Source organism: Scleropages formosus, chromosome 3 (genome assembly GCF_900964775.1).
Source record: "Scleropages formosus chromosome 3, fSclFor1.1, whole genome shotgun sequence".
Taxonomy (NCBI): domain Eukaryota; kingdom Metazoa; phylum Chordata; class Actinopteri; order Osteoglossiformes; family Osteoglossidae; genus Scleropages; species Scleropages formosus.
In genome coordinates this window covers 19,220,502-19,233,641 of record NC_041808.1, presented here as the reverse complement: position 1 = coordinate 19,233,641, position 13,140 = coordinate 19,220,502, and positions in this window count along the sequence as shown.

Sequence of the window (13,140 nt, the reverse complement as noted above, 5' to 3'; positions counted from 1 at the left end):
GGGCTTTTCTTCAGCGATCCCCCCACTGGACCCTGTGTCTGGCTGCCATGGAAACGTGAAGCTTTGTGACCTGCGGGGGCTGGATAGGTGGGAGAGGAGAAAGGCCAGTCAAGAAAAGAGCCCTGGTTCAGCTCTTCCCTCATAATGGCAACGCATTAGCCAAGCCTTTGGGAAAGGCATGCTGGGTCTCCAAACAATCAGCACTTATATTCACTTTAGTGAGAGGGAAGCGGCTCCCCGGCACACACTCCGTTTATGAGCAGCTCTAGGTCTGTCTCTCACTCTTGTTATACACATATACACTATACATGCATATAAAGTGTGCATGTAATATTTGTGATTATATGTGAGTTCTAAATCTTTTCCTGAGAATATCGTGGAGGGAGATTTAGTGCAAAAATCAAGAATGGATGACGTGGGGAGAGTTTGCTCACCTGCTCTGAAGTCTCCGCTGAAAAACAAAGCAGGCTGAAGGACACAGTCATGTTCATCAGACCAGGCAGGCCAGTGAATAAAGAAAGGTGCAACAGGCATGTTTTATGAAGGCCTGCAGTTGTACACTTGGAGCCAACAAAATAAAAGTGCCACATCCACAACTTCTCTTTCTGAACACACAATAGCGCTCCGGAAAGATGCTGAACACAGCCCTCTGTGTGACCCCTTAGTACGTGTCCTCCACTGAGATTTACTGAGCCACAGCGAGGCAGCAGGAGGAAGGGTGACTGCATTCCTTCTCACACGTTGGCGTGAAAGTTGAAGCCCAGCCATGCCACGGATGCAACCTTTGCAAAAAAAAAAAAAAAAGACTGGCGAGCGATGCGAGGAGCTGCAATTAAGACCTCTGTGCAGCGACGCACGCCGAAAGCGCTGGGAAACTGCCAGGGAAGTGATCAGAAGCGCTGACGCGATCTGCCACCAGCGCTCTGGAAATGTGAATGACTAACGTGAAATGAGGTTTGCAAAGGGAGCGGCACGGTGGGCCAGAATCTTCTGCACATGATAACGAATCCAGGTCATTCCACCCTGTTTCCATGCTTGACATCCCTGCTTACCCATAATGCACATCAATCAGCTGCTGCCACAGGAAGCGCTGGCAGAATATGAATAACCCTCGGTAACGTTCGCGGTCCAAGTCTGTGTCGGTCCCAAACATGAAACATTCCTTTGCCGAGCACTGCCTCCTACATAAATATCTGACGCGCTGGGGTTCAGATGGTCAGAGCGAGGCAAGCGAAGCTAAAGACGAAACCGAGACTAAAACTACTCCGACTGTCGTGTCCTTCCCCTCCCTCTAGGGCAGCGCAACGCTTCTCTATCAAAATGACTCGTAAATTTCAAATCCTCTTTGCGAAACTAGACACAAGGTAAGCTTTTAAGTGTACAAGTATATATAGTGACACGGAAAACCCCAAGGGGACACAGGGGTCAGGCAAATGTAGAGATGTGTCAGCATCAGGATATGAGTTAGGAATTAATTATCCTGCAATTGCTTAGAATCGCCACATGGGGGCAACAGCGAGCTACTTACAGTACTTACATTCAAGTGGCTTAATGGCCCAGTAAAGTAAGTACAAAAATAACTACTGCTCTAATTGTTTCTGGTGTTGCTAATGTAATTCCAGAGCTAATGATTGGCCACAAACTAGGTCATAATTAGCAAACATCATTTAATAATAATGACAATTCATTAGTTGGAGATTTATGCAAAACCTTTTATTAGCTGTGTGTGAAAATGTGGCTCAGGGTTCGGAGCGAGCGGAAACGGGAAAGATAAACAAACACAACATGACCCTCTTTTCTGTTTGAAAACCCTTTAAATCCGTAACTGAAAACGTGCTTCTCAGTATTACACACAGGGTCAGGGTAAAAATGTGTGGGTGCAGAACTGTGCCCGTTGTTAAATTAATTAATCCAGAACCGGTCTAATTCGCACTGTACACAAACATTTTGTTTAATGATAATGAACCAGGTCATTTTATTGCTCATAGTTTAATAAAATGATACGGCATCGCTGGTTCCTCAGTGTTTCTAATCTATTTTGTGCTATATCCCAGTAGATGGAAAATTTACTATAATGAAATTATATTAATGGAGATTATCTAGTTAGAAGTTAACTTTGTGCATCTTGTACAAGCTCCATTAATTGCTTTGTTAATAGCCAATAAATTACATTTAGTCTTTGCAGATATTTGAAGGATTTACAGTGCTCTACCATCAGTACGGTAACGAAGGCCTAACGTTTCTGTACCATTTGTGTAAATGTTTGTATGACTTTCCTTTTAATACTCCTACAAATACTGATCCAGTTAAATGTGTTCCCTTGTGTGTAAACCATAGCGATCTGAATGATACGTTAAGAGGCCTGGTCCCTACGAGCCGTCAGTCACAATCTACCCAAACGCAACTGCTCTCATTGTGAAACATGTAGGCCTGCAATATACCACAGCACCACTGCATAAATTATTAATAGCCCATTAATGTCACCGTGGGAGAACGTGCCAAAAAAGTTTGTGATATAAGAACACAAAGTGGCTTAGTGTGACGGTGCTGGTAGATGTGTTTTGTGTTGCAATGCCCATAAGAAGTGCCGTGGGAAGGGAGGAATGATAACTGGGATGTGTCCAGTGAAACAAACCTGACCATGGCCCAGAAAGACCTTTGTGATCACCTAGTATCTCACATAAAGGCAGAACTCATAAAGGTGTGTTTAGCGAACCCAACGCTGATGACAACACAGCATTTATGGGTATAAAATGTATTCTCTGGAGTCACCTTTTGACTTTATTACATAAATCTGCTGACATAATTGGAGTTAAAATTCTGAAAACCACCTTGCCATTTCGAATAATGTCAGGACTGCAATAAAGTGCTGCTGGTGGGACGAGCTGTTTGGCAATATGACTTTTCTTCGAAACATTACCTTTGACCACACGTACGCTACCCTTCTCTCCAAGCAGCTGTTGTCCTCGGGGGACCCGGGGCAGCGTGTATCTGAACCAGCGGATGCTGTGAACTTCCTGGGAGAGGAAAACCCATTGTGGCGCTGCTGGGAGTGTGTGGTTTGATCAATAATGAACAACTCATCTGCTTTGCCAGGCAGGGGGAGAATCAGACAGCTTTTAATGAAGGGACTGATTGATGTGTCACTCAGATGTTCCTCATGATGGGGGGGATGCTGGCTCATCTCCAAGGTAACACCGCCCCCATGTAGCCACAAACCCAGACCCCCACCTCCAGCAAAGTCCCATCTCAAGGAATTTCTTTAACTGCATTCCTAGGCTGTTTGCAGCCTGGCAATCACCCCTTCCCCCATGAGAGACACACACACACACACACACACACACACACACGTGCGGTCATTTTCTGCAGGCTGTATTACTTGATTCAACCAGAGAAACTTTGAAGACCTAAGTGTTATTTTTATACTCCCGTTGGTGTAATTTTTACTGTGGTGTACAGAGAGTTTCAGAGCCGGAGAAAACCCCTTGTTGTTCTTCAAGGCCGAGCTCTTTGCTCCCTGTAAAAAGGCTGGTAAACGACTCGCCTTGAGGAATCAGTTTGTCCCCAATCTTCTGCCTGCCCTTTGTCGTCTGTTCAGTAAGATAAGACACCCCCCCATCAGGTGAACACTGTGGTTTGACTCCGACACAGACCTTTCTGGAAGAATGATTGTATTGGGACCCACGAGGAACCACTGATGAAACAAACAACTTACATTTATCTGACATTTTTCTCAAAAGTGACTTACGGTATTCAAACACTCAGCAACAGCGATTAACCTATTTATGCGGCCAGGTAATTTTTGCTGTGTCAGTTCAGGGTAAGTACCTTGGTCTGGGGTATTACAGCAAGGGGTTCAAACCAGGGTCCTCAGAGCGCAAGGCAGCAGCTCTAGCCGTTATGCCACCTGGTGCTCATTTAGGAAGCGAAGCACAAGCGTGACGGTTACCTCTGACCGGTCTGAGATGAAGGTGTTGTTGTGTTGTTTGCGTCACGAGCACTGAGAAATCACAGCCTTTATATCCGCTCTGCTCTGTCAGTGACCCGCGCAAAAAGCCCCGGGAAACGTATTCCAGAGGCCTCCGCGACTGTGAGAATCAGGAAGTCAAACAACAGCGAATTATTACTCATCGTTCGGTGACTGGAGCGTTTCCTCGCTTCACGCGTTTGTTGCCTCGTGGATTTGGGGGCCGTTCCTGTGTCAGCGACGCACGAAGGAAAATCGGTCTCCTGCACCCTTTCGCTGAGCTCGTCCCTCTCCCGGCGTGCGGCGCGAGGCCATAGCGTCAGCCTCTTGTCGGAGCAGGAGGTCGGGGTGGACGCAACAAATGGGGACGCAGAGGTCAAGGCTGCCTTCATGCCTGCTATTTCAAAGCCCAGGTGTGTGTGGGTGGGCTTTTGTGTGTTTGTGCATAAATGTCTACAGGTGTGTATAACTGCACAAATCTCTCTGGATGCACTACCCACTGCAGGGGTGTGCTTGTGTATACGCAGTGTTTTGCTTATACTGGGGGAACATTCAGGAGGGAAATTTCCACAGATTCCCTTGTCCTCACAAGCACAGCAAACCTTGAATAATAGACCCTGGTGGATGTCCTCATGAAAAAAACTTCTTTTTTAAAGTTTTCCCATCTCCAAGGTATATAAAATATATAAAGTTTTCATTTGGTATAAACCTTTAAATGTATTGAGCTTAGCTGGTGTGGAATTAAGAATCTTTCGCTGAAAGATATAGGGCTATAAGAAAGCATAGTGGTAGGAGCTACAGCCTTTGAGTGCAAAGGTCGCAGGTCGAAATCCCACCTCCAGATGTAGTATCCTTGAGCAAGGTACTTACCCTAAATTGCTCCAGTAAAATTATCCAGCTGTGTAAATGGGTAAATAATTGTAAGTACCTTAACGTTTTAAGTTGGTTTGGAGAAAAGTGTCCGATAAATATAAGTGACGGGGAAGTACAGACAGCGATGGTACAACAAACACGTGTGTGGGAATGTGGGTGCCTTCGCTCTTGTCTCCGGATCAGTACCCAGATTCAGACCAAAGGTGATAAATGCTGATATTCATGTCACTACAGGGCTTTTGACCCACATGCAAACTCATCCCTCGGACCATACTGACAAATTAAATGAAGAATACAAAAATAACCCAAGTACCGGCATCAGAGACATCATACAGTATGTATATGGCAATATACTGCTTCTCAAATGCATCAATGCAGTTGTAAGAAATGAATAATGAACAATGAGTGTTCTGTTTCTGAAATTCATAATGATGGCATCTAATGTGCAGTGTATTTAGAATTATTTTGTTTACATTTATTAATTTAGCAGACACTTCTCTCCAAAGTGATGTACAATGATTATTAACTAGTATTCAGCTGGTGACTTACAGTATTAGAAACACTACACTGAACTCCATACGGTCATATGCGCCTTCATACAGCAGAACAATGCAATATATGTACATACATACATACATACATACATACATACATACATACATACATATGTACACTACTGGCAATTTAGAGTGCACCAATCAACCTGAAGCATGCGCTTTTGGATTGTGGGAAAAAAAAGCAGAGCATCTAGAAGAAACTCAAGCAAACGCAGGGACAACATGCAAACTGTGTTAACCGGAGGTCAATCCCACATCTAAATGCATATCCTATTTAATGACATTATATAATTCACTCAGTAGATGTCTTTATCTACAACAATTCATACAGGTATGTGATACAACTGTAAGGGTGGTCCTGTGTGGCATATTGAAAAAGGACTTGCTCAAGCAGCATGAAGTGATCTGAACCGTCATCCGGAGGCCAGGAGAGCCAGGCGGGTTTGAAGGAGGAGCAAAGCTCACCTCTCCGAAAAGAGAGCGATTAGTGTCGGCTGGGGATGGGTGGAGTGAGTATATTTCTCTCCCTTCTGATATGATCAAAATGCAAAGGTTTGCATGCCCTCACACTGCAATTTAGGGGGCCTCTCTCAGGGGCTAGCGGGGAGTACTGTCTGGGGACAACCTGTGTGCTCTGTACTCGTCACAAAAGTAGCACATCCCAAATGAATGGCAATTCATTAGCGGGCACCAGGTGGCATAGTCGAAAAGGAGCTGAACTTGACTGATGTGAGTCAAATTTCAGGAGCAAGGTCATTAACTCAAATTGCTTTCAAATATCAGAGAATTACCAGCTGTGAAATGGCATGAAAGTCTAGGTAGGAAAATTACCTCCCTGATTCAAGCGATTATTATTCATGTGATCTTTAGCACCAAGACCGATGAGCGTTCTCCTGTGTACTCTGCGCAGGATACACCTCCAACATTCTGCTCACGTCAACAACGATGGAAATGTAGAGTGGATACAGCTTGCTGGGCTTTATTTATTAATAGCACAACTCTAATACAAAGAAGCCAATGCTTCACTCGTGGCCACTGTACAGATGCCTACGGCGTGGGTCCAATACGTATTAAATATGCATGAATATTCAAAGTAAGGCCAGTGTCTACAATACTCTTGCTGGATAATTCCCCTCTGCTCCTGCCACTCAAAAGAGGATTGGCAACAGCCGTGGGCAGAGGCGAAGGGGAGGCAGGAAATGCGATCAATGTTCAGACCAAAGATGGAAGGCGCAAACACACAGCGTAATTCCATTAATGGTCTCGGATTGGAAGGTGTTTGCGAGCGAAGCTGCATCCGGAGATGTACAAATGGAATTTAGCCTGTATTGATTTGCCAATAAAACAGAAGCCACAGGTCATGTGACACTAGCCGGGTCCTCTTGATGACGAAGGTAGCGGCAAGATCACTGTTTACGGTTTTCCGAAGAAGGCCGACCCAGTTGCTCTCGCCAGCGCACGCCTGCTTTACATTACAAAGCAGGAGGAGTGCGACGGCTCGGAGAGCTCATTATACACCTGATGCACGCCGCTTTGCCATTTGCTCTGGCATGCCAGGTTACCCACCTGCTATTTCAAATTATGTTTCAGTCTTAACACTGACTTTTAATAAGGCCCAGCATAGCTCCTCTGTGTCCCGCAACACTGCACCAGCCCGTCCTCCCCCTGCTGAAGCAAACAAGCTGAATGCCAAACAGGAAATCATTATTTCTGCCCTTCAGAATGTGGGGAATGAGTACTAGGAAGGAGTGTCATTAAAGAAACTGTGGGGATGGTTTCCCCTACTTGAGGTTTCTTAAACTAAACATTACCACGGTACTTGCCGTTATCGCCTTTACTGCTATTCACCTGCAGCCTCTGGCCACCTCTAAAAGATGCAGAAAGCTTTGAAAGGGAATTGTGTAATGCTCACTCGGTGCCCGCTGCGTGGCGGGTCTGGGGTTCGAGCCCTGCTTGGGGTGCCTAGCGATGGACTGGCGTTCCATCCGGGATGTGTCCCCTCCCCCTTCGGCTTTGCGCCCTGCGTAGCCAGGTAGGCTCCGGCTCGCTGTGACCCCGCTCGGGACAAGCGGTTGTTGACGGTGGAGTGGCGTAACGCTCACTGAAATCACAGCAGCGTGCAAAAACGACACACCAGTATATAATTACCAAGGAAGACTGGGCAACAGAGGGGTCGCAGGGACATTCAAAGTGGAAGGTCCTCCAATCTTATTAACAAGAGCCCAGAAAGAGTCATCTCTCAGCCTCATCCTTGGACCCATCACCGAGACTGCAGGACCTCTGTCTGGCCTCACGTGGCCATCCAACATCTCTGCTCGTTTGCTCGCGTCCGTCTGCGTCCCGCCTTTGCCCACCCTGCGTGTTGCTGGGAGCAACATATGTGGCTACAGGAGGCGCACATGCGTGAGAAAGTGGATGCAGCCTGTGATGTTAGCAGGCCTCTGTCGAAAGCGCCGGCCCCCCGCGGACCCCCAGAGGAACGAGCAGTCGCTGACAGATGGCCAGAGCCACTGCAGGTCACCACCATTAGCATATTAAAGCACTTTGAGGCCAGACTTCTGTGCCTGTGGTTTGTTCATAATTATTCAAGTGGGGATGTGTGTTCCTGTGTGTGTGTGTGAGACAGTGTGCGGCTGTTTGTCTTTTTGTGTTTGTGTCTGTGTGTTTGCATGTTGCCCTTTTGTGCACACGTGTCCTGGGGACTCTACATGCTCACCTATGTCTCTTGTGTGTGTGTGTAAAAATGCAAACAGGGTTAACAGTCATAAAATTTTGATGCAATCGGTGAATACGAATTAATCCAATTTTTTTTTAAAAGACAGCTGTGCAGCACGGACCTTAAGAGGAGAGCGGAAAAAAAACTCACATTTCCGGTCCTTCAGACGAGGGGGAATATCCTCGGAGCTTGTGTTTTTATTGAAAGCAACAGCTATTCAATTTATTATTGAACAGGCTTTAGCAGAAGACTTGCTTCTGGGTGCTTATAAATGTTTCGTCAGCAACAAGCGCCATAAACTGTGGGGGTACAGTCAGCAATTTTCCTGTTATTTCAATTACAGTGTGGGAGGGAATAATTCATTGTGGTTAGACGTATTAATGGAGCAAATTCTCTGGCAGGTCAAGGCGTGTAATCTATTGTGAAGCTGTCAGATAACTTTCCGCTCCTGCCACAGTTACACGCAGTAAGGGGATGAACTGCTCACATTTTTCAGGTGACTGAGAACAGTGCTCCTCTGGAAGCTCTTCTGGCTCTCCTACAATATACTGCTGTAAATATTGCCCAACATGTGGTGCCACTGCTCTCGAATAAATAAAAAGCACAAAGCATTATTTATTTCAGGGCTTTTATGCCTCTTGTAGGTTGATGGTTAGAAAAAACAGGAAGCATAAATATGCGCTATGGCATCAGCGTGCCTCCCTTTGAGACGGTGTGCCTCGTTCGAAGAAAGTTCACTAATGGTCTGAAATGGTGCGGAGCTGGTAGGCAGAGTGAAACACTTATTAAACCCTCGCAAAGCTGTTCATTTCACACTGTGTCAGTAAGTCTGAGTGTGGGCTCCTACTAGGCACGTGACACATCTGTGAGAGCACCTCCGCGTTTGAGCGGAGCTATTTTTCACAAAATAGACCAGACCCCAGGCCTTCACCTGCGGTCATCTCCTGGCCTGAGGAGCTCGCTGAGGTCTTGAGTAATCGGGAGTCTCAACGGGGCTGAAAGGCATCAGACTCAAAGTGGGCCAGGTGAGCTTAGAGAGGTCTTTTTCAATGCAAGCGTTCACCGCACGAGTCGATAAGTGCGGCCAGGGTGGATCCTTTCCGTTTTTAAAAAGGCCTCCGTCACGGCACAGACGTTCAGGTTTTAAGATGCATCCTTCAGAATTGACCGAAACTTCTGGGGATGTTTTAATGGTTCTGGTTAATTAGCGATGCTGGCCGGGCTGCTCGTGACTCGCTCCACATGACGGCCCCGGAATATCCAGTGGTCCCAGCGTGAGAGGGCCCAGCTTCGCAAGCTCTCTGCCTTTTAAATAAAGTCAACAGATGCCTTCCTTTTAGGTGGTGCCTTGATAATTCTCCATCTTTTAATCCTTTTAATGTCGGAGATTCAAGGGGGAAGTATGAAAGGGACACGGCGATCTTTTGAAATATCAAAGTGTAAATATGGCTAATGATTTCTCCGTTAGACTCTGGCACATTCAATCAAAATCTGCCCTAAAAAGAAACTCTAAAAAGGGAGAAAATGCTTTGCTGGAATTCTTTGTAGATTCCCCTCTTTTAATGACATCCAATTTCTTATTTGAAAACTTTATTCTGGGCATTATAAAAAAAGTGAATTTGTAAATCAGGCAGCGTTGAAGCTCTCAAATTGCCAGTCTTGCTTTGCGCCAGGTCACATATTCATCCTGCCTTCTTTTTTTAATACTTTTTAATATCTGTCTGAGCCATTACAGCAAAGATTATGTACATAGACATAAGGAATATGGTTTTGAAGTCCGTCTCCCTCTGATAAGACACAGCATTAAACATTCATTAATGTATGTTTTTTTCATATTTCACCCAAAGCTGTCTGCAGACGAAAATGTAATAGATTATTCACCTAATGTATGCTCTGTACATTTGACCACACCGACCTTCACAATTTCTCTCGGGCCCAATCTGACAGGCACGGTAACTCCTCAGAGCAGAGTGACTGGAAAACTGTAGCACTCCAATACAACCCCAGGAAGCACCGATTGGCCCCTCTGCTTGCATTGTCCAACAGTCCTGCCCTCACATTTATTCATTTAGCTGACACTTTTCTCCAAAGCAACTTACAATGTTAAGCTACTTACAGTTATTTACCTATTTATACAGCTGGGTAATTTTACTGGAGTAATTTAGGGTAAGTACCTTCCTCAAGGGTACTACAGCCAGAGACCAAACCTGCAACCTTTGGGTCCAAAGGCAGTGACTCTAACTACTATGCTACCAGGTGATTGCTGACCTTTATTACTGGACTCCCGATGACAAGCTGAGATGCAAGCCCTATTGCACGACACACGGCATAAACACCTTAACTGGCTGAGATGCCACCGAGTTGGCAGGTTTCCAGCAGTAAGCACATGAGTTGAAGCAATATCACTTATACTAATAGAGGGGAATGCAGAGAAAATACACCTCCATCATGGCCGTGTGTGCTTGAATCTCACATTTCCGTGCAATAAAAAATATCTGCTCCTCTGTCTTCCCCAGCATTACAGTCATACCAGCAGCACTTCTGAGAGGATTACCAGGTAAACAAATGAATTTATCAAAGTGTGTACTCAGTCATTATTCAGCAGAGCAATACCACATTCCCTGGCCGCATTTACAGCGACAATAAACCACCTAATGTCAAAGATATTTAAATATTGCTAATTCCCATAAAAAAAAATAAAAAAGGCATAATTGTGCAAATTAATACTTGGCTACTTTGGTATTTGTATTATCCGGAGTGAATGATGGGATCAGTCAGCGCAAACATTGGCTAGATGTGATGAGATGGGGGTGGCTGCAGGGGGTGTAGTGGTGACAGCTGCCACCTTCCACTTGAAGGACCTAGGTTTTAATCTTCCAGTGTGAAATTGTACTGTTGAGCAAGGAACCAGCCCTAAAACTGATGCACTGAAAATTAGCCAGCTATATGAATGGGTAAATCATTGTAAGTCACTTAGGAGAAAAGTATCAGTTAAATAAATGTAAATCATATCTTCTCTTGAGTTACAGTCTTTCATTGCATCACTCTGATTTAATAGATTGGAGTTACTGTCAGTTCCTGAAACAGATTTTTAGCCCTCTATAAATGTATGCCTATATGTTCTTTGTTTTAGCTCCCTTTGTCCCTCAGAGCTGCTGAATCTCTTTCAAAATTCAAGAAGGGGCTCAAAAGACATCTCTTTCAGACCTGATCTCCTAACAACTTGATATTAGTGTAATGTGAATCCACAAAAACAGTGGTGTTGAACAGACTGTACTTTTATCTTAATTTGATGCAAAATGTAGTTTCATTTACTCTGAAATGTATGGGGGGGATGCGGTGGTGCAATGGGTTTGACTGGGTCCTGGTCTCTGGTGGGTCTAGGGTTCGAGCCCTGCTTGGGGCACCTTGTGATATACTGATGTCCCATCCTGGGTGTGTCCCCTCCCCCTCCAGCTTTATGCCCTGTGCTGCCAGGTTAGGCTCTGGATCCCTGCAACCCCGCATGGGACAAGTGGTTTCAGATGATGTGTGTGTGATGATTTACTCTGCGATGTATGTCACTTCGGAGATAAGCACCTGCTAAATGAATAAATGTAAGTGTAATTTAATTAATGCATGCAATATTAAGTAGTCTGGATCCTGCTGTGTACCTTGCGCTCCTCCAGAAAGGTTTATGGTTTGCATGTGGTTTACACACATTTACAAAAGGAATTAAAAAAAAAAAGTATGTCCTTGTCCCCACTCTTGAAGCGCAATAACTTGAGGCTCCATCTTCTCTGTTTCAGTGTGAACATTGTGCATGAACAAACTGAAAGACACCGTGCAGGAAGTGTCTTATAAATTCAGTGCAACACACATTAACTCAGTTCATCCATAGCATATTAGACCTTTTGTAGACTGTCGTCATTTTTCATAATAAGAACATTTCAGGACATGCTGGTTCACCTGTGCAACCTCAGTCAGAGGCAGAATGCGCACACTACATACTACTGAGTCCTGTACTTCTTGTCATAGTGCCCTCTCTCTGCCTTTTATTGATTTCCTGAGGGAAAACATCATTCTGTGGAAAATTTGGTGGTGGCATAAGAGCCCCACTTAACTGTGGTTTCAGTGGGCCTTAAGTGAAAAAATTCTAATGTTCCAGGAAAGGGTTATAGTGGGAGGGGGGACCTTGGACTTGGAATAGAGACTAAGTGGATAAGAAAAGCCAAACAGCGAATTTACATTTATCCATTTAGCTGGCATTTTTCTCCAAAATGTCTTTCAATGTTAAGGTACTTATTTATACAGCTGTGTAATTTTACTGGAGCAATTTGGGGTAAGTGCTTTGCTCAAGGGTACTACAGCAGTAGGTGAGCTTTGAATCTGCAACCTTTGGAACCAAAGGCTACAGCGCAAAATCACTAATCTAACTAACCCAAAAAATACAATACAATACAATAAACATCCATCCATCCATCCATCCATCCATTTTCTTGCCCACTTGTCCTTCTAGGGTCGTAGCGGCAAGAGGGAGTGCAGAGAGGCCCATATGCCCTGGTCCCCCACAGGTTCCTCCAGCTCAACCCAGGGGATACCAAGCCATTCCCAGGCCAACTGGGAGATATAATCCCTCCAGCAGATTCTGGGCTGACCTTGGGGCCTTATCCCAGTTGGCCGTGCCTGGTATACTTTACCAAATGCCCGAACCACCTCAACTGGCTTCTCTCAATATGGAGGAGTAGTGGCTGTACTCTGAGTTCCTCCTGGATATCTGAACTCCTCACCTTGTCATGGAGACCATTTTCACCCTGCAGAGAAAACTCATTTCAGCTGCTTGTAACCAAGATCTTATCATTACCCAGAGTTTATGACCATAGGTAAGAGTATGGACATAGACCGGCTAGTAAATTGAGAGCTTTACCTTATGGCTCAGCTCCTCCTTCATGCAGGCTGGTACAGCAACCATATTACTACTGCCGCTGTTCCCAGTCTGTAGCTGATCTCACGCTCCCTTCCCCCTCACTTGTGAACAAGACCCCAAG